The sequence below is a fragment of the Phoca vitulina genome, unplaced genomic scaffold, assembly GCF_004348235.1.
Source record: "Phoca vitulina isolate PV1807 unplaced genomic scaffold, GSC_HSeal_1.0 scaffold29, whole genome shotgun sequence".
Taxonomy (NCBI): Eukaryota; Metazoa; Chordata; class Mammalia; order Carnivora; family Phocidae; genus Phoca; species Phoca vitulina.
Window position 1 is genome coordinate 912,779 of NW_022589732.1, and position 21,256 is coordinate 934,034.

Below are 21,256 nucleotides of genomic sequence, written 5' to 3' on the forward strand. Positions count from 1 at the left end.
CTTCCTCAATTTCTTTCATGAGTATTTTATATTTTTCTGAGTACAGATCCTTTGCCTCTTTGGTTAGATTTATTCCTAGGTATCTTATGGTTTTGGGTGTAATTGTAAATGGGATCGACTCCTTAATTTCTCTTTCTTCTGACTTGTTGTTGGTGTATAGGAATGCCACTGACTTCTGTGCATTGATTTTATATCCTGCCACTTGACTGAATTCCTGTATGAGTTCTAGCAGTTTTGGGGTGGAGTCTTTGGGATTTTCCACATAAAGTATCATATCATCTGCAAAGAGTGAGAGTTTGACTTCTTCTTTGCCAATTTGGATGCCTTTGATTTCTTTTTGTTGTCTGATTGCTGTGGCTAGGACTTCCAATACTATGTTGAATAGCAGTGGTGATAGTGGACATCCCTGCCGCGTTCCTGATCTTAGGGGGAAAGCTCTCAGTTTTTCCCCATTGAGAATGATATTCGCTGTAGGTTTTTCATAGATGGCTTTTATGATATTGAGGTATGTACCCTCTATCCCTATACTTTGAAGAGTTTTGATCAAGAAAGGATGCTGTACTTTGTCAAATGCTTTTTCTGCATCTATTGAGAGGATCATATGATTCTTGTTCTTTCTTTTGTTAATGTATTGTATCACGTTGATTGATTTGCGGATGTTGAACCAACCTTGCAGCCCAGGGATAAATCCGACTTGGTCATGGTGAATAATCCTTTTAATGTACTGTTGGATCCTATTGGCTAGTATTTTGGTGAGAATTTTTGCATCCATGTTCATCAGGGATATTGGTCTGTAATTCTCCTTTTTGATGGGGTCTTTATCTGGTTTTGGGATCAAGGTAATGCTGGCCTCATAAAATGAGTTTGGAAGTTTTCCTTCCATTTCTATTTTTTGGAACAGTTTCAGAAGGATAGGTATTAATTCTTCTTGAAATGTTTGGTAGAATTCCCCTGGGAAGCCATCTGGCCCTGGGCTTTTGTTTGTTGGGAGATTTTTGATGACTGCTTCTATTTCCTTAGTGGTTATAGGTCTGTTCAGGTTTTCTATTTCTTCCTGGTTCAGTTTTGGTAGTTGATACATCTCTAGGAATGCATCCATTACTTCCAGGTTATCTAATTTGCTGGCATACAGTTGCTCATAATATGTTCTTATAATTGTTTGTATTTCTTTGGTGTTGGTTGTGACTTCTCCTCTTTCATTCATGATTTTGTTGATTTGGGTCCTTTCTCTTTTCTTTTTGATAAGTCTGGCCAGGGGCTTATCAATCTTGTTAATTCTTTCAAAGAACCAGCTCCTAGTTTCGTTGATCTGTTCTACTGTTCTTTTGGTTTCTATTTCATTGATTTCTGCTCTGATGTTTATTATTTCTCTTCTCCTGCTGGGTTTAGGCTTTATTTGCTGTTCTTTCTCCAGCTCCTTTAGGTGTAGGGTTAGGTTGTGTACTTGAGACCTTTCTTGTTTCTTGAGAAAGGCTTGTATTGCTATATACTTTCCTCTTAGGACTGCCTTTGCTGTATCCCAAAGATTTTGAATAGTTGTGTTTTCATTTTCATTGGTTTCCATGAATTTTTTTAATTCTTCTTTAATTTCCTGGTTGACCCATTCATTCTTCAGTAGGATGCTCTTTAGCCTCCATGTATTTGAGTTCTTTCCGACTTTCCTCTGCCTTCACAGTCTTAAGAGAGAAAAGCACTCTGGGAGTAAAACATCAGAAAATGTTACATGAAATTATACTTCCAGGAACTACTTAGCGCCTTGGAAGGGGTCATGGTAACCTCATTTGCCTTGGGGAGAGCTGATTATTTTTCTTAGGGAGAGCTGAGTATTTTTCTCACTTGATTCACCATGGAATTAACTCCAGCTAAAATATAAATCCCTCTGTTTTTTGAGAGCCTTAATAACCTCCCTACTTCAAATGTAGTTGTGGCTGTTGAGGAATGATGATCTACCTTTAACCTCATCCATCACCAATAACCAGTAGAAAGAAAGTAATTAATAAATGTCTGAATATGCTTTAATTTATTCAGGCTACTCAGCTTCATGAAGGAGAAACATGCAGGCTTCTCTTTCTAGTTAAATGTTTACTGAGGGCAAGTAAACACGTGTTAAATATGGAATTCTAAAAACTTACATATAGAAACATGTACATTTTACCTTAAGGAGGGCATAATTTTCAGAAATGGAACTTTAATAACATAGCCATCCTCATTTGTGCATCTAAAAAAGCAGCTCCAATTTTAGTGAGCTACCTAGAATATGTTATAAAATGTCAGCTTATAATTAATTCAAAATACTCTGTCATTAAATCATGTAATGATGCTTTGTGAGCATACATAAGCTTAATTGGGAGTAATGAAACTAAGGAGATTGAGATCCAGAGTGCTGTAAATAAAATAACAGCAGCTCCTGCAGCATAAATTTAGATCATTGAGTAATCTTGCAAAGTTCCTAAGGTTTGTTCTGAATTGAAAGTCTCTCTCTTCTGTGTGAAGACAACAGAAAGATTAAGTCTCCCAATTGGAAGGTTTTAAGAATTTCAGGTCTGTGGGATCCCTCTGTTATTAGTAGGTAGATGATGTCAGCTGACCCAACAGTCAATGAGCTCCTTGGTTTGCAGTGGATGAGTGGATACAGGACCCCTGAGGGCAAGACATTATACTGTAGCAAAAAGAGTTCTACAAGTCCACAGACAACATATTTGACTTCAATAATTTCAGTTTCCTCATCTGTAAAATGGGCAGAGTTTTTTGAGGATGAAATGAAAAACTTCATGGAGTGCTTTGATATAATGCCTGGCATATAGGAGGTATTCAATAAATGCTATTAGTTTTCCCATTCCCCCAGCACAGAGTGTCCTGAGCAGTGTAAGAACAATAGATAATTGTTGACATGACTGAAGTGCACCCATTGAAATGAGTTCCCCAAGGGGGTGTCCTATATTTTCAGACACTAAAGGAATAAGTGAAACTCAAATTAGATTTAAGACACAGGCTGATGGCAACAGAGAGACTGGAAAAAAATCACAGGGTCAATAATGGTAGCAGGTCAATGCCTTGCTTTCTGATGATCTCATACCAAAGCTGAGGGACAAAAAGCAGAATGTGGCATTCATTCTGCCATTTCTCCTTCTTGTGACCACAGCTGTCTGCCCTTTCTACCCAGATAGGTCTTCAGCCTCCTGAATACAGTATTTGGGCAGGGAGGCATTCAAGATCATTTAGCTTTGGCACTTGTGATAAAGCCTATTTGCTATTCTATCAGAAGAGTGTAGCCCACTGCCTGACTGAGCCTACCCATTGGATCACAAAAGGAGAATATTATTCTTCTTTCTTTCCCCTTTGTGAATGCCTCTCAGAGCAAGAGGAAGAGGGCTCTGTTTCTTTTTCTTTGTAAAGTGACATTTCTGTCTGTAGGTGATTCTTTACCCCTGATACTTGACATTTGAATACCACTTCAGAGTTTATATAATATTTTAAAGTGCACTTAATCCTGATAATAACCATGGGTGACAAGGGGGTTACATATATTATTACCTTCATCATATATAGAAGAAAACCAAGGCTCTGAGAAGTTAATGAACTTATTTAAGATGACAGAATCAGTAAATGGCATAGCTGGAAGTTGAAAATTGGATGCCTAACTCCAAAATATGGCAATTATTTGGAGACAAATTCTACCATCAATATGTACTATCAGAGAGAAGACTATAGTCAGTGATGGCACCTGATTGCTTCATGGAGGAGATGTCAATTTTCAAAGAGAGGATAAGATTTGGAATTGACAGGACACAGCATGACCAAATTCTAGGCAAGGTACCATTAGCAATGATAAGGAAGTTCAATTTTGTGGACATGGTAAACAGTGGTGGTGGGTATCAGTCACAGGACGGAGACTTTCATGACTGGTATGGGAGTTCATACATGGGTTCTGAGGAATATTAGTTGACAAGCCTTTGAATTCATCAAAGTTGAAGGTTTTGAACGCAAAGCGAAGCATTTTGCATTACTTTTTTTTTTAAGATTTTATTTATTTATTTGACAGAGAGAGAGAGAGAGAGAGACAGCGAGAGAGGGAACACAAGCAGGGGGAGTGGGAGAGTGAGAAGCAGGCTTCCCCCCCAGCAGGCAGCCCAACGCGGGGCTCGATCCCAGGACCCTGGGATCATGACCTGAGCCGAAGGCAGACGCTTAACGACTGAGCCACCCAGGTGCCCCTGCATTACTTTTTTGATTACTGATCTATAATCTATGGTTTTATCTAAACCCTTTTGGAATTTGGATTTTGAATTTATGTTTTCAGTTTGTCAAATATGGTCACCATCTAAATTTCTTTGCCTTGATCCTAAAATAATACCTCTAAGATTCTAGGTGGAAAGGAAAAAATCTTTTTTTCTTGAGTTGGCAAACATGTCTCTCCATTTTCTCCTACTCCCTTAGGGACTTTTTATACTGCTTTGTTTTGAAGCCATTTGTCTTTCCTGGAAAATAAGCATACAGAACTCAAATTTAATATACAGAAATTAATGTTTCGTATATGCAAATCCCAGCAAGTTAAATTTTGTAAAGAGAGAAAAGATCTCTTTCAAAACATCAAAGAATAAAAAGACCTGAAACCCATGAAATAACTAAAAACTAGGCTTAAACAAGAAACGTGCAAGATTTTTATGAAGAACATTTGTAAGTCCTAATGAGAGACACAAAATGTGACTTGAACAAAGAAAATACCTTGTTTTTGGAAAGACTCATCATAAATATATCAATTTCCCTTATGTTAATGTGTACATTTAATATAGTCATGATCAGAATGCTTTCAGGATTTTTTTTTTTTTTAAGAACTAGATAAGTTGATGCTAAGTTCATATGGAAAAACTAGGGAGCAATAATGACCAGGAAATACTATGAAATAGAAGAGTGATGAGGTGGGCCTAGTTCTACCAGATAGTAAACTATGAAAAGATAGTAATTAAAATAGACAAGTTAATGGACTAAAATACAGTCCAGAAATAGACCCAAATACATGTTTAGTATGTGATAAAACTGGCATTGTTTAGCAATGGGAAAAAGAAATGTTCAGCAGACATTAAAAAGTAGAGGAAAGAAAAGAGAAAGAAATCAGAGAAGTGCTAAAGGAAAAAATATATAGAGAAACAGATATATATTTACATATCTACATATCTATCTATCATCTATCATCTGTATCTAAGTTGCAGAGAGATGAAGGCTTTGCTAGGTATGACACAAAATCCAGAAATCATAGAAACTGTCAATATATTTATTGAAATAAATATTTTAATCTGCAAGAAAAAAAGCACAAATAATCTTAAATGGACACCTGAAAAAAGAATTTGCATCCTACATCATAGACAACAGACTCATCTTCCTAATTTATTAACTATAAGTACATATGAGAAAAAAATAAAAATTCAATGGAAAAATTGGAAAGGATAGGAAAAAATAGTTCCTAAGAAAATAAAGAGTTCTTAAGGACACAAAAAGATGTCCAATCTCACTGATCATAAGAGAAATGCAAATGAGAACTACAGTGATATTCTAACTTTACCAGAATGGCAAAGATAAACTAGTTTTATGGTACATTGCAATGGTGAAGCTATGAGAAGTCCATTTGAGACATCAGCAGTAGGATAATGACTGGCACAATTCTGTAGAAGGTAATTTGCTGTATCTTTCAAAATTATAAATGCAGATTCCCTTTATCTCGGAAATGCCTCTTCTAAGAATTCGTCCTAGGTATCTGGTACATATATTGTAAAATATGTAGAAACATATTCATCCCATGATTGTTCATAATAGTAAAATATTGAAACAACATATATGTCTGTCAGTATGGTGCTGGTTAATTAAACTTGGTAGATGTATATAATGTATATAGTGAAATACTGTGCAGCTATTAGAAATTTAAAATGATGAGTTTAAAATGTTAGCTCTGTTTTGACTACGGCACACCTCCAAGGTCTCTTTTCTTTTTGACAAAATCTCAAAAAGTTTTCAGAAAAATGGGAGAGACTATGAGTGGTTACTTCTCTCTCCACTTAAATTCATTATAATAAAGAATAATTCATTAGAAGCATAATCTGTTAAATTTTAGATAGGCAGAGTGAATAGATTGTGGCTGCCCTTTAATGAACATCCTTGAGAGTGAAAAAGAGAAGATGAAAAAGATAGTTGTATGTCATAGCCAGAGATGTTTCTGGAAAATCCCTAAGGAGACATGAATAGAAAATCCCCAGGTCCAGTTGTACAAGAGGGTGTATAACCTGCCAACACACACACAGAGCAAGAGAGATGGCTTCAGTACAGAATAGCAAAATGTCAAGACCAGGACCCCAGAAGTTAGGCCTGCAGGCCATGGCTTACAGAAATCACAATCCTTGCCTTTCTGGTAGCTTATGATGCTTCTAGGTGCTGATAGAAGTGGGAGAAGGGGCAGCAGATAAAAGTCTGAGAGCCCTTTTCAGAGAGCTTTTCAGCCTTGCTGGATTCCTTACTCCTCAGAAGCTTTCCATAGTCACCACCCTGAAAGCATCCTTGTGAGGAACAGAGGTGGACATAGTGAACCCACATTTATGTAGATGTATCCTCCAAGGATTCTTAATCCTGCCTGACCATTACCTGGGGGAATCACCTGGGTTGCTAGTAAAATTTACCAGTGCCATGGCTCTTCCACCAATAGTTTTGATCTAAGTGGTCTGGGGTGAGCCCAGGATCTAAATGTTCCCCAAGTATTTCTGCCATGCAACTAGGTCTGAGAATCTCAGGACAGTGCTTTGTTCTTCTCATATCTTTTTGTTTTTTTTGAATGTTCAATGTTTGGTATTTATGCATTTCATTTTTGTTTTTCTCCAAACTCATTTGTGTCTTCTATTAGGCTAAGATGGAGGAAAAGAGAAAGATGCAAACAGAGAGATAAGAGAAAATCATGAAAGAAAAAGAAAAAAAAAGTTAAAAGGAAAATGCTGAGTTCTTCACTCCAAACTTACTCCAGAATTCTTTGAGCACAGGAACCATAAATTTTCAGATTATAAACTTCTGAGCTGATTTTTATGCACACTTTAAGTTTGAAAGCTCTGATCTATTGAGAGAACCATTTAAAGTACAATCAGGGAGGAAGGGAGCAGATATGGATCATGTGCTGACTAGGGAAGGATGATGGAACAGAAGACTTCATAATCAAAGAGGCTTGGACTAAGCAGAGACCTGGTGTAGGCTGCTTGGATTTCACCTAAACAACCCTGTGAAATTGGGGGGCTTTACATGAAAATCAAAATCTAATTGCATCCATTTTTCAATGGCAAACTTAGCTAAGTTTGGCACTTAGAATGAAGGTCATCAGTGACACCAGTCATTGGATTTAAGGCCCATCCTAATTCAATACGATTTCATCTTAACTTGATTACATCTACAGAGACCCTCTTTCCAGATAAGGTCACATTCACAGGTACCGGGGGTTAGCACTTCAACATATCTTTTTTGGAAAATACAGTTCAACCCCGCTACAGACACCTTGTGTAAAGCTGCTTTCATTTTGCTTAAAGCTGTTTTACCCATGAGACCAGCAGTGGCCATAGTTTTGAGATCCATTTTTCCTACCTTTCCATTTACAAATCTATACATTGTTCTTTTTAGACTTGTACTTTCACTTGTAAAAGTACAGTTAAGAAGCAAGTGATGGTGACACCTCATCACTTTCTCCATCACCAGACTGATAGGCATTAAATTACACTGACAAGACAGATGCCCTGGAAGCAAATGGCCAGTTTGTAGAGAAAAAAGAGTAGTAATAAGTACATAAAGACAGCTCATTTTAGAGCTTCTTCTTTCTCCCCACACACTGGAATACTTATTTGAGCAAAAGAAGTTATTTGCTTCACAGAGCCATCAGTTTGTTCTGTCCCCAGTACCTGACTATCAGTTTGAGGAAGCACAGAATACTAGAGAGGCAGGCTAAGTGCCTCTTGGGATTTCCTGGGAACATTTCGATCTTTTTTTTTTTTTTTTCCTGTTAAAAAGAAAGTATTGTAAGAAAACTCCTCAAGTCCAGTTTCAATCCAACTGCTTTTAAGTCCATGTAAATACTCAAAACAAAGAAACAGCTTTGCTATTTGGTCATTGAATAGGAATAGGCTGAATTCTTACTCAATGAGCTTTTATTTCCACTGGGAGTTGCAGGCATGATACGTTTTAAGTGGACAACTATAATTCCAAGTTGTCAATGAATATAGCCTTTAGGATCTGGTTGCCAGGATCTAGGATCAGAATCCTAGAGATAAATGTGTACAGAAGAGAGGAGAGATAGAGGTATTAAGGAGGAAGTGAGGTTAGGAGCAACAGATATCAAAATCAGAAGGGCTGGGGAAACTAAAGGCTCTAAATTGATCAAGACAAGTTATTCTCACTGAGAAGTCAACCTCATGCCTCTCATACCTAGCTGGACCTGGGGATTTCTCCTTCATTCTTTTAGTGCTCAAAGATGGCTTCTGTGGCATCATGGGAATTTTACTAAACCAGGTCATTTTAAAGGGATCCTCATATGCACACTGTAGATATTGTTCCTATATTTTAGGGAGATGTGGTGGGGATAAGGAGAGGGGAAATAGGATTCAGGATTTCAGTTCCTTTGCTGTTTAGTCCAAATGCGTTAATTTTATACAATATGTAAATTTCTTCTGTTTCTGAATGAACAGATATATTTTTAATCTTTTTAATTTTTAATTTTTTTATTATGTTATGTTAATCACCATACATTACATCATTAGTTTTTGATGTAGTGTTCCATGATTCATTGTTTGCGTATAACACCCAGTGCTCCATGCAGAACGTGCCCTCTTTAATACCCATCACCAGGCTAACCCATCACCCCACCCCCCTCCCCTCTAGAATGCTCAGTTTGTTTTTCAGAGTCCATCATCTCTCATGGTTCGTCTCCCCCTCTGATTTCCCCCCCTTCATTCTTCCCCTCCTGCTATCTTCTTCTTCTTCTTTTTTTTAACGTATAATGTATTATTTGCTTCAGAGGTACAGATCTGTGATTCAACAGTCTTGCACACCCCACAGGGCTCACCACATACCCTCCCCAATGTCTATCACTCAGCCACCCCATCCCTCCCACCCCCCACCACTCCAGCAACCCTCAGTTTGTTTCCTGAGATTAAGAATTCCTCATATCAATGAGGTCATATGATACATGTCTTTCTCTGATTGACTTATTTCACTCAGCATAATACCCTCCAGTTCCATCCACGTTGTTGCAAATGGCAAGATTTCATTCTTTTTGATGGCTGCATAATATTCCATTGTATATATATACCACTTCTTCTTTATCCATTCATCTGTCAATGGACATCTTGGCTCTTTCCACAGTTTGGCTATTGTGGACATTGCTGCTATAAACATTGGGGTGCACGTACCCCTTTGGATCCCTACATTTGTATCTTTGGCTTAAATACCCAGTAGCATAATTGCTGGATCGTATGGTAGCTCTATTTTCAACTTTTTGAAGAACCTCCATACTGTTGTCCAGAATGGCTGCACCAGCTTGCAAGAATGAACAGATATTATTTTATTACTTTCTAGCTCCACCCTACAGGTGTATGGTCCAGAGTTATCTTGTTTTCTAATTTATCAAATGTAAAGGAAGTTTCCTAAAGATGGGAGAACGTGAAAAGCATTTCACTGAATGGCTGGAGAGGGAAAGAAATCCAAATAGATTTTGACTTTGGCTGTGAAGCCAGTGTTACAAAGCAAAGGAGCCATTTTGCATGATAGCTTTCCCCTTCTCAACAACAGGCCATAACAGCTGCTAAGAAGTGGGGGAACCAATGCTTGAATTGGGGTCTCTGTGCTGAGGCACATGGAGGGCTTAGAGTAAGTTGGCTTCTGAGATTGATTCATGCTATGAGACAGAATTATTTGACTCATATTTCTCTATGGTCATTGTTGTGCTATTAAGTCTAAAATATTTTCTGTTGGAAAATAAGAAGGAAGATTATTAAACTGTATGGGAAAGGGGAAAAATATATAACTAAGTACCTTAGTTATGTCTAAGGGTATGAATGGGATATATTATAGGATTAATTACTCAAAAGTCTTAGATTACAATCATTTTGGCATTACTTATTAAGAATTGTGGGTTTCATACATATTGAGATTTAAGGGATACCAAGAAAAGGTCCTCCTCAAAAAAATTTCCACTAGTACTCCATAAAATTCTCACAGCCTGCGCTTCTTTGCAGAAAGTCAGGGCTTCCCAATTAGGAGATGCAAAGCTACCAATGAACTTTGCAGCCTGGATAGTAGCTCTCCAAACCAGTTGACATTACCATCTTCTTCATTGCCATTTTGTTTGACCTGGTTGGAAATCCCAGGGCATGTCACGCAGGAGAAATACTGCCCTCTCATCTGCTCTATTGACCAGCTCCTGTGTGCACCATCCCTCCTGGTATCAAGGAAATGAATAGAAGCTTCTCCCCCCACAAGAAAGTTAGGGCCCCTCAAGTTAAAGCATTCAAGTCACCTGCTAGATTTATGCAAGACATTTAAGTCTTAGTATTCTTTAAAATATTAGAGCAAATTTAGGAGCGACTTGATATAGGAGCAAGCAGACCTAGATTTATACTGAAAAAGCCTGAATTTAAATCTCAGCTTTTCATGTCATTGCTGTTATGATTCGAGACAAGTTATATAACTTTTTCAAGGATCATTGTCTTCATCTGTAAAAGTAGAGTAATAATATTTATCTCATAGCCTTGTTCTAAGGATGGGATGACATTTGTGTAGCTATGCCTGGAATGGGAATATATGTATCTCCCACTTATTCTTCTAATCCCCTCCAGTAAGGCAGTCAGGGTAATGAGGACAGAACCAAGATTAGAACCCTGGACTTCTGAATTCCCAGTAGTAGATCTGGTGTTTCTTAATAATAAAAATCCAAAGGGAATAATGGGACAGCACATACTTAATTGCTTAGGACTTTAAAGAGTTAGATTGAAATAATCAAAGGGTGAATGGACTTGCCATTCGACTAACATTTTTAGCTGTCTCTCCTTATTTGGTAAATACATTCATTTGCTCCCAGGTATTGGGCTGTGTCTTACCACTGTTCAGTTTAGGAAGCTCCTTTCAGGAGCTTAGCACAGCAAGTTTCCCAAACGTAAGTCCCGAGAGGCCGTCAAAGAATCTAAGCAGGATAGCTTGAAGTCAGTGCTGTCAGGCCCCTCTGGGGCAGCTGACACAATGACTGACTTACTCATTGCTAGCTCATCTGTATCAAGTCATAGGTTTTCTCAAATCCCAAGATGGACTCATTTTTTCTGCAGTTAATGTGCATTTGGAACAGTTCCTTTGGAGGGATGCTAGTCCTCTTCCTCAACCCAGGAGATTCAGAGAGATAAAATCACCTGATTCCAACCTGAATTGTTGTCTTTGCTGGAGATAATTATTTTCTTCAAGTGCCAGAATGAGCAGCCAGGAATAATACTGCTAGCTATTTGGGGTATCTGATAAGTGAGAAGTGTGCCTGACCTAGGGAAAGTTCTCTTCCATTTTTAAATTACAAGAATTACATGGGTTCATGTGAATATATGAGCACAAACTAATGGGCCTATGAATCCAGCTTTTGGAATATTTAGTTAATTGGAAATGAGGATCAGATAATCCCATAATGGCATCTCTGAAAAAGAGTAGTTTAGGTTTCTGAAGAGATTTTTATTTTAAGGCCATCTAGCAAAAAATCTCAACATAAACTTTTGTTGTTCTCTTTGAAATGGCTTTAAATAGTGCTAGAAGTGTTTAACTTGTTTCAAAGATGCTAATTTGAGACTCAGACAGCTGCAGTGGTTATTAATATGAGCACAATGGCTGACAATTTGACAACAGCCTCTAGTTTTCATTTACTGCTTTCATACTAAATGCCCCTATTGTGCACAGGACGTAAAAACCATGGTCAGATGACTGACTTGGGAGACACGCCTATAGATTGACCAGCTTCTGATAGCATTTTTATTTTTTAAGAAAGTGATACCCTTTTAAAAGGGAAACTGGTAGATCTTATACTAGATTATAAATATTTAACATATTATTAGTATTTCTACAGTGCAGTGAAAAGTCAAGGAAAAGAAACTTATTAATAAAATTAGTGAGGTATGATGTATTAATGCATATTTACTCTAGATAAATTGATACATGAAAGTGTCATGGAACACTGGCCTAGAATTAGAACAAATAAGCAGTTCTTTATCATTCAGCTGAAATGTGATTTAGAGGTGAATGTTTTAAATCAAAGTTATTTTTTTCTTATTCTTTGTAATTTTCCAGAAAGTAATATTATCTAAATGAAAAAGCAAAAAATAACAACAGGAAAATATCTGATGGTATGTATTTTCTTTTCTTAGTTGGGTTTTATAATTCTGTGCCAGATTGATGTGCATTTGTATTTGGTCTGTGGGTTTTCTTACAGAGCACCATTTTGCATGACTGAGCTTTGTTTTGTAAATGTACAAAGGCTTAAATCATCCTGTGGGCATCTCTGCCTGTATCACATTCACCAGACAACTTGTCTAATTCTGTGGATGTGTTTCTTTTGAAGGACTCAGCTGACCCATTGTTTGAATAAAAGCAAATAATCAACTAAATACTGACAGAGGTATAACTTAATATCTCTGACCCAGTCTGAGCCAAAGGCAGAATTAAAATATAAGCATTTTCCTATAGCGTCTACTGAAACTGGATATCTTAAAAAGTTACTGAAAAGATTCATTAATTAGGAAACACACCTTGCATCAAGTAGCTTATCTTTCCAGCCAGAAGATAAGCTAGAGACAGGCCAGAGACTGTTTTCTTTCTTTCTTTTTTTTAAAATTTAAATTCAATTAATTAACATACAACATATTATTGGTTTCAGAGGTAGAGGTCAGTGATTCATCACTCTCATGCAATACCCAGTGCCCTCCTTAACGTCCATCACCCAGTTGCCCCTTCCCTCCACCCCTGTCCCCTCTTGGAACCCTTAGTTTGTTTTCCTATGATTAAGAGTCTCTTATGGTTTTTCTCCTTCCCTGATTTCATCTTGTTTTATTTTTTCAATTCCCCTATGATCCTCTGCCTTGTTTCTCAAATTCCACATATGAGTGAGATCGTATGATAATTGCCTTTCTCTGATTGACTTATTTCGCTAATACTCTCTAGTTCCATCCATTGTTGCAAATGGCAAGATTTCATTTTTTTTTTTTTTGATGGCTGAGTAGTATTCCATTGTATATATACCACATCTTCTTTATCCATTCATTTGTCGATGGACATATCGGCTCGTTCCACAGTTTGGCTACTGTAGACGTTGCTGCTATAAACATTGGGGTGCGTGTACCCCTTCGGGTCACTGTATTTGTATCTTTGGGGTAAATACCTAGTAGTGAAATTGCTGGGTCATAGGGTAGCTCTATTTTCAACTTTTTGAGGAATCTCCGTACCGTTTTCCAGAGTAACCACATCAGCTTGCATTCCCACCAACAGTGTACGAGGGTTCCCCTTTCTGCACATCCTCACCAGCATCTGTCATTTCTTGACTTGTTAATTTTAGCCATTCTGACTGGTGTGAGGTGGTATCGCGTTGTGGTTTTGATTTGTATTTCCCTGATGGCAAGTGATGTGGAGCATTTTCTCATGTATCTGTTGGCCATTTGTATGCTTTCTCACTCTCAATCCTCTGTGTATGGTCCAGTGTCTGTCCCATGAGCAAATGAGTGAATGTGTATAGGCCTTGAATATTTATACAGGGCTTGGATGTAAGTTATTTAATTTAATCCTCACTACCAATATGTACTCTGGGTTTTCTTACTATCTCAATTACAGAGAAAGAAATTTATCATTATAGATTTGCCTGGTGTTCTCCGGCTAGGGCGAGAAAAGTTGAGACTTGAATCAGTGTCTTTTCACCCCAAGTCTAAGCAATTTCTAAGTCTTCATAATGTCAAATCTCTGTCCTTAGAATTTACTTCTGCTGCTATGTTGATCTTATTCTAGAACATCCTTTATCCCTTCAGTGCAAGCAAACCTTCTCTGAAGGGCCTGCTGGTAAATATTTAAGGCTTTACGGGCCATACAGTCTCTGTCACACAGCTCCTCAAGTCTACCACTGTAGCACAAAATCAGTCACAGACTATATATATCAACAAACGAGCATGTGTGTGTTCCAGTAAAACTTGATTTATCAGACAGGTGGTTGGCTGGATTGGGCACATGGGCTGTAATTTGCAGTCCCCTAGTATAAAAGAACAGAGGACCGTTCTCAGAGGCTATCAGAGGATCTAAGTTCTAGCTCAGCCTATATTATTAGAAATGGAGATAATAAGACAATAAAAATAACAACAGCTAACATTTATTAAGCAATTTATGAAATATATGTACTTCATCCAATTTATCTCATTTCATACACCTGTATATAGAAAAGTGCCATTCACTCGAGGTCACTGAGCTGTTAGTTGTGGAGCTGGGTTTACACTAGGTCTGCCTACTTCAGCCTCTCCTCAAGGCTTTGGAACTATGATAGGAAGCTCCTGCTCCCTCCAAGATCAAACAATGACACTGCAGGGTCTGAAAGAAGGAAGTCCATCATCTTTGGTGACATGAAATCCAGAAAGAAATGACACTTTGTGTTCACACAGGCTGAAGCATGGGAAGGCTCGCTGCCTACCCGGAGCCCATTGCTGCATGGTGTGTCCACTGGTGACTTCGGACTCTGGAGAGAGCAGACCCTGGGGAATGTCTGCTCCTTCCCTTGGCATTTGCTAAATGTTCTCTCTGGGCCCTGATTGCTTTCTAATACATCAATGTGAATGTTTTCCTTTCTTTGAATATCTAATAAAGAACTCATTTAAATAGAAATATGTAAAGATTATATAAAACAGAGTAAGACAATGTCACCATGCCAAATTCAAAGATGTGCAAACCTGCACCCTGAGCCACAGTACCTTCTTACACTGTCTCATCTTCAGGGAATGCGTGTCTGATGCCAGGGATAGGCAGCCTCAACTCAGTGGGCATGGCTGTCAGGAGGAGTTTCCTGGCCTGGGCATATGTATGTTACCCTCATGGAGCTTTGGAAGGATGCTGTCATAAGGCTCCAGTACTGGAATCCTGGCCACCAAAATGTGGCTGGGTGGCAAAGTGAGAGTTTAGGACAGGCATGACTGATTTTTTTCAATGAAATAATGGTCTATATTGAGAGTTTCCTTCAACACAGGCAAAGTAAGTGGTACCTTTCCAGCATTACAAGATGCACACACTCTCCTGATTTTCTTCCATTGGCAATCCATTCCTTACTGTTTGCTTCACAGACTTCATAGGAAAGGTAACAAAGTGAGACCTCAGAATTACTAGGTCACTTTCCTGACTGTTGTGAGAGACTAGAGCAGCTTAAAGTATATGGTATCAGAAGAAGGCAGAGAAAGTAGAAGAAGGATGAAGGAAAAATACAGGAGCAAAAAGTACCTTTGATTAGTTTATAAAAAGAAATGGGAAGATGGTGTTCAATGGGTATAGAGTTTTAGCTTTGCAAAATGAAGAATTTCTAGAGATCTGTTGCACAGCAATGTGAATATACGTAACACTACTGAACAGTACACTTAAAAATAGTTACGACGGTAAGTTTTATGGGATATTTTTAAACCACAACAAAAATTTTTAAAAAGAAGAAGAAAAAGTGGTTCAGAACCTGCTCTGTGACTAGCTGTGTGAATCTGAGAATGCCTAGGAGCCTTGTGTTCCTCATAGGTAAAATCAGGGTTAGGATTCCTACCTCACATTAGGTTGATGAGGTTAAATGAGATGATGTACTTGAAGTGCCAAGCACAGTACTTCACACCAGTAGCATCTTGATAAAATCTAACATTCTTTCCCCACTTTTCTCACTATCCTCCAGCTCCCCCTTTGCTCAGTGCTTTCATAGCAGATTTTATCTTCTTATGGAATATTTTTCCGGGGAGGTCAAAAATATTGCCCACTTAATTTAGCTTGCTTCTCTTGCCCCTCATTAGTCAGCCCATATGCATATGTGTTGTGGTCTACCCTGTGCAGTGAGTAACAAGCTAACAGATATCTTTATGTAGCATTAGTGCTTGAAACGATGAATTGCTAAGTGTGAACAACTCAGGGAATGTGGGATGAAATGAGGTAGACAAGCATTTCCTGAGTTTCCCAAGGAAAAATATGAGCTGTTGAGCAGTAACCAGAAGTACTAAATCTCTAGGCATGACAAGATTAAGGGAAGTTAAATATAGACTGTGAGTCAGGAAATTTGATCCTAATGGACTGCCAGATGTCCCTTCAAGGTCAGCAGAGGAAACTGGGGCCCAGTTGGTGAGAACTATCAATAGTGTTTGCTAAGAATTCATATTTCACTGATGCTTACTAGAGGCAAGGTAATTCACCTTAGTTTTCTTCAACATTAGTTTGACATTGTCTGTTCTGTTGTAGAGACATGTGTGACGCAGTTTTACAAAACCCATTTTTTTTTCCCAGTGGCCCTTGGCTTTTTGCATAACTTTGTACCTAGCACCTACCCTGGGCATAGCCTAGCCCTGGGATCTGAGGGAATAGTGAGAGAATGCCAACAGAGTCCCCTGATGGCCTCTGGGGGAGGAGGCAAGAACGGAAATTTATGAGCATGCACAAACACATTCATACACAGTCACATACTCACATGTGTGGGTTAAGCACCATGCAGAGCATGTACATTAATAATTGCCAAATCCAAAGCCTCAGACAATCAATGCTTCAGATATTTACAGAAATGAGAGTGTAAGGTGGATCAGTGTTTCTCAAACTTTAAGGTGCAATTGAATCCCTTGTTAGAATCCCTTGTTAGAATGCAGATTCTGGTTCACTAATTCTGGGGGAACTCAGGATTCTGGTCCACTTTGTTTATTCATTCATCTGTTCACTACTGAATCTGTCATACACTATGCATTATTGCTATAAACCGGGGATAAAACAATGACTAAAATACAGCCTTCCCTTCAAGAAGGGGTCAAGTAAAGCAAAGATTACAACTTCATAATTGATAAAGATAGTTCTACAGTTCTTTCTGAATTTGTTTTGTGAAGGATGGATAATAGTTTTCTTGATAAATGAGTTGTTGTGGGGAGCGAGGAGATGGGGCAGGAGGAACAGCATGTGTGCGGACCTTCAGGTGTTCAACAGCACCGCTGAGGTTAAGTCTTGTGATATGGCCAAACAAAAGCTGTGAGTGGAAGAGCAGAGGGAGAAAAAGCTGGACGGTGGTCAGGGGCCAGGTCATAGAGGGCCTGTGTGTCAAGCCAAGACACTGATGCCACATCCTGGAAGCTAAGGTGAGCTGTGGCAGGGAATCCAGAGACAGCTCATAAGCTCCCCTATTCAGATGGTGTGTCCTTGACCTTGTTCGTAGACGACCATGTCAACTGCTTTCTAGGACTTTAGCAGTTGATTATATTTCACCTGATTTGTGGCCGCCCCCAAGCCCCACCCCAAATATCTGAAACTTTGGTGCTCTGGTTTCTGCTGCTCCATTGGTTTTCTTCAGCAGAGGTTAGTAATGCACAAAGCAACAAAACTGATTTGCCCAAAGCAGGGCTTCTCAGAGGTTAAGAGAAACTCCGTAACTTCCAACTTTTGAGTCTCGTGGTTTATTTAAAAAATAAACACAAATCGGAATAAGGTGATGAAGTTTGCAGTATATTTTAAATAGTTCCTTGAATAAATTAAAACTTTTACCATAATAAATATACCACATGTATATGCTGTTGTAAAGATAATTATAGTTTCATAAACATCAAAATACATCAGAAACAGAATGGGGCATAAGATTAATGCCTGCTTTCAATTCTGTATCTCCTTTATTATACATATAACCTAATTTATAGACCAAAAAAATGAAAATATGAGGACTTTTGTAAATTTAAGTCTAGGTCAAGCTGCCATCCCACCCCCTACTCTCATTACCATCTATTCTAACAGGCTCTGGTCCAAGAGCTTCAAAAATGCTATGTTCTTGTTTAATTATTGGAGAAACAAAGCATGAGGCTTCACAGGGAAAGCACTGCATTGACTGAGGTGCAAGGTGACCAATGACCAAACATCAGTGACCTTCAAAAGCCACCTTGAGGGCTGACCAAAGAACCCATTGTGCTGCCCCAACCTCATCCCAAAGTGGATACATTCAGCAAAATGACAAAAACCACTGAAGAGGAAATGGGCATGTCAGCATGTGAAAGACAGACTAGCTGGTCCTCTATTATCACCCTTCATTTTTTGGCTTAGTGCAAAATTTCCTGATTTGAAGAGACAGGTTTATTTTGGAGACAGTGAAACACAAATGAATGCACAAACAAAAGGCCTATCTGGCAGCATAAGAAGCAGTTTTCAGTTTAAAAGAACAATGATACAAACCAAATTTAGCTCCCACTCCCTGAACCAGCTGAAAAAGCAGCCATTGCAGGTGCCGGGCAAGCTGCATGCGGCACACCGAGCCGTCTCGGGTGCATTTACCTGGCCTGTACATTCAGATTACAGATCTTTGTAGGAGGGGTTCCTGTGCTTTAAGGATTTTTTTTTTAGAAGACTAAAACAAGATCTGTGTCTACATAGAGTCCTATCAGAGAGCTGAAAGAGCTGTATCGTGAGTTATGAGGGGCAGAGGGGAATCCCCACAAGGAAGAAAAATTAAACCACTGTCTACTCAGTTTGATAAATTAAATTTGTCCAGCCTGGGCAAAGATCTGACTGGCCAGAGTTAATTCTGGAGTGAAATTTTATGGTTATGTCTTTTAAAAGCCATATAAATCGGCAAACATAAAGCTGACAGGACCTTGCAGTCTTCGGCAAGAACACACCGTCCCTCTCATTTGTTTCAGAGAACGCTGCCCCTGTTCACAACCCTGCAGTGAGCTTTGCCAGAGCGTTTTGGCCGTGACCGCTTGATGCGGTCCAGTGGGAGGGCGGGGGAGGGGCAGAGAGGATTCCAGTGAAAAAGGATTCTGCTTTATAGAGACAAAGCAGCCACAGAGCCACAGACACCGGACCTGGAGGATGCATCGTCTGTTGTCTTTTCCAATGTAGCAAGAGGATTTCTCTCATGGCAGAGAACTTAAACTTCTTTCCCTGAGAATTATGTACTCTTGCTTTTGGACTTACGTTTTCAAGGGCCCGACAATGCTATAGTGATCAAAGTATGTTAAACTGGTCACTTTGATTAATCTGTGATTAAAGGCCCTGCAGGATGAAGGGATGGGTATTTGGTCCAGCAGAGAGTGGTAAGGCTGGAAACCATGGTTGAAATGGAAACAGAGGTTTCTTAGACTATGAAGATGTTAGAGCAGAAGGGGCTTTAGAGGTAATCTGGCTGGATACTTCATTAAAGCAGGCGAGGCAATGGAGGGAGACCCTGAGTGATTGCTTGGGGCCATAAAATACTATGTGGTTGGGGTGGAATATTTACAGTAAATAGAGTTTCTGACTCATATGAGTGTGGCAGATTTATAGCAAAATTAGGTCCAATTCTTTCCTTCTCTCTATCTCCTCTGTAACCAGAGAAATGCCCAATGAAGCCTAACCAAGATCAGCAGAGTGGCCAGCTAACTGTGGATTTGTGAGCAATAAGAATGGATGTTGTTCTAAGCCTCTTGGTTTTGGGGGTGATTTGTTTGGGGCACCCTTGTTTCAATATATAACTGGCCAGTGGTGCTATAATGAGAAGTTGGTCGCTGAGAGGGGAAAGAAGGAGCAGGATAATCCTCCAATGCATTCAATCCTGCAGTTTCTACCATCTGGGAATAGTGGTCAATTTAGCGCATGAGGCTACGTCCTGGAAATGGAATCCTGGAGAGATCTCCTCAGAGCCCTTGTGGCAGTATGCTCCCTAAATGCCAAGTGATCCCCAAGTGGTTGTGTCCTCACACCCTGGAGCCAAAGAGATGCTGGTGATCTTCCAGTTGTGATTTTGCAGATAAGGAAACAGAGGCTGCGAGTGGTAGGGCAGAATCAGTCACATCATTTGTGGGACCCAGTGACAGCAGAGCATTAAACCACGTGCAGGCTCGTCCAAGTGTGAATTCTTTCTGCGACTGTGTAGGCTGCCTGTCCGGATGCCAGCCTGGGTTTCAGCAGCTAAGGACGCCCTTACAGAAGTTCATCTGGTTAACTTTTACCAAAAGTTGTAATTGAGTGTATTTGTTAACAGCTGTTCAAGATGTAGGACACAAACCTAAGAACTTTTTAGTTCCTACTGCAGTGATTCTGTTTCCTCATTTTTTAATCGACTGAGAGAAACGAAATCTGACCCGGAAGGAGAATGGCAGGCTTGGGGTCTGACTGAGAGGGAAGAATTTGTAGTTCTTCACAGGATATGTTGAAGCCAGGGAATTTGAATTCAAGTGAACTCTGAAATTAAAATTCTTATATCAAGCATTTTACTGTGTCCAGTTATATCTTTATGATATTTTCTTTGTGGAAGTTGATAGCTGTTCATTATGATAAATTGCTTGAATTGTCTGTCTCTTTATTTAGCTATTTATTGCCTTTCTTCTGTCTTTCTCATTTGAATAGAAAATTTTCAGGTGCTAAATAACAAGGATATAACTTTTTTTTTGTATTTCTCCCAACTTTTGCTTTACTTAGGTCATTAATACTTTCCCAATACTCTGAACTCTTTCCTTTCCTTCAGAGGTCTGTAAAAGTGACAGCTTAGAATGTGCATTACCCCATCCTTAACCTACTCTGTCACTGTCTTGAACACTCCTCTCTTTGACTTATACAGGTAAATATTATTGGAATCTTGTGTCCGTAGGAAAGCAGTCTCCATTACTTTATTTTATAATTAATTAGACCAGAAAATGGAACTCCATTATTTTATCTTATAATTAATATAAGATTAATAATTATAACATAAAAGGAAACTCTGGGCCTGTTAAGGTTTCCTGTTTTTCCTCACAAGCCTATCATGAGAAATTCAAAAGGGCCCCTTAGGTAAAAGAGGTGGGTTTGTGGATTCAAAAAAATTTCTTTTAGAAAAGACAAGGTTTCTGTGACCTCCCCCCCCCTTTTTTTTAAGACAATAAAAGTGAGAAGGCAAGATCTTAGATGATAAAGTTAAAGGCATCACTAAAGGCAAAAGCCAGGGATGAAAAACAAACTGTGAGAACAATGTAGAAGCTAGTGGTAATGTCATGAAGAACAAAGCTCGGTTTTGCATCAAAGATCAAGCTAACTG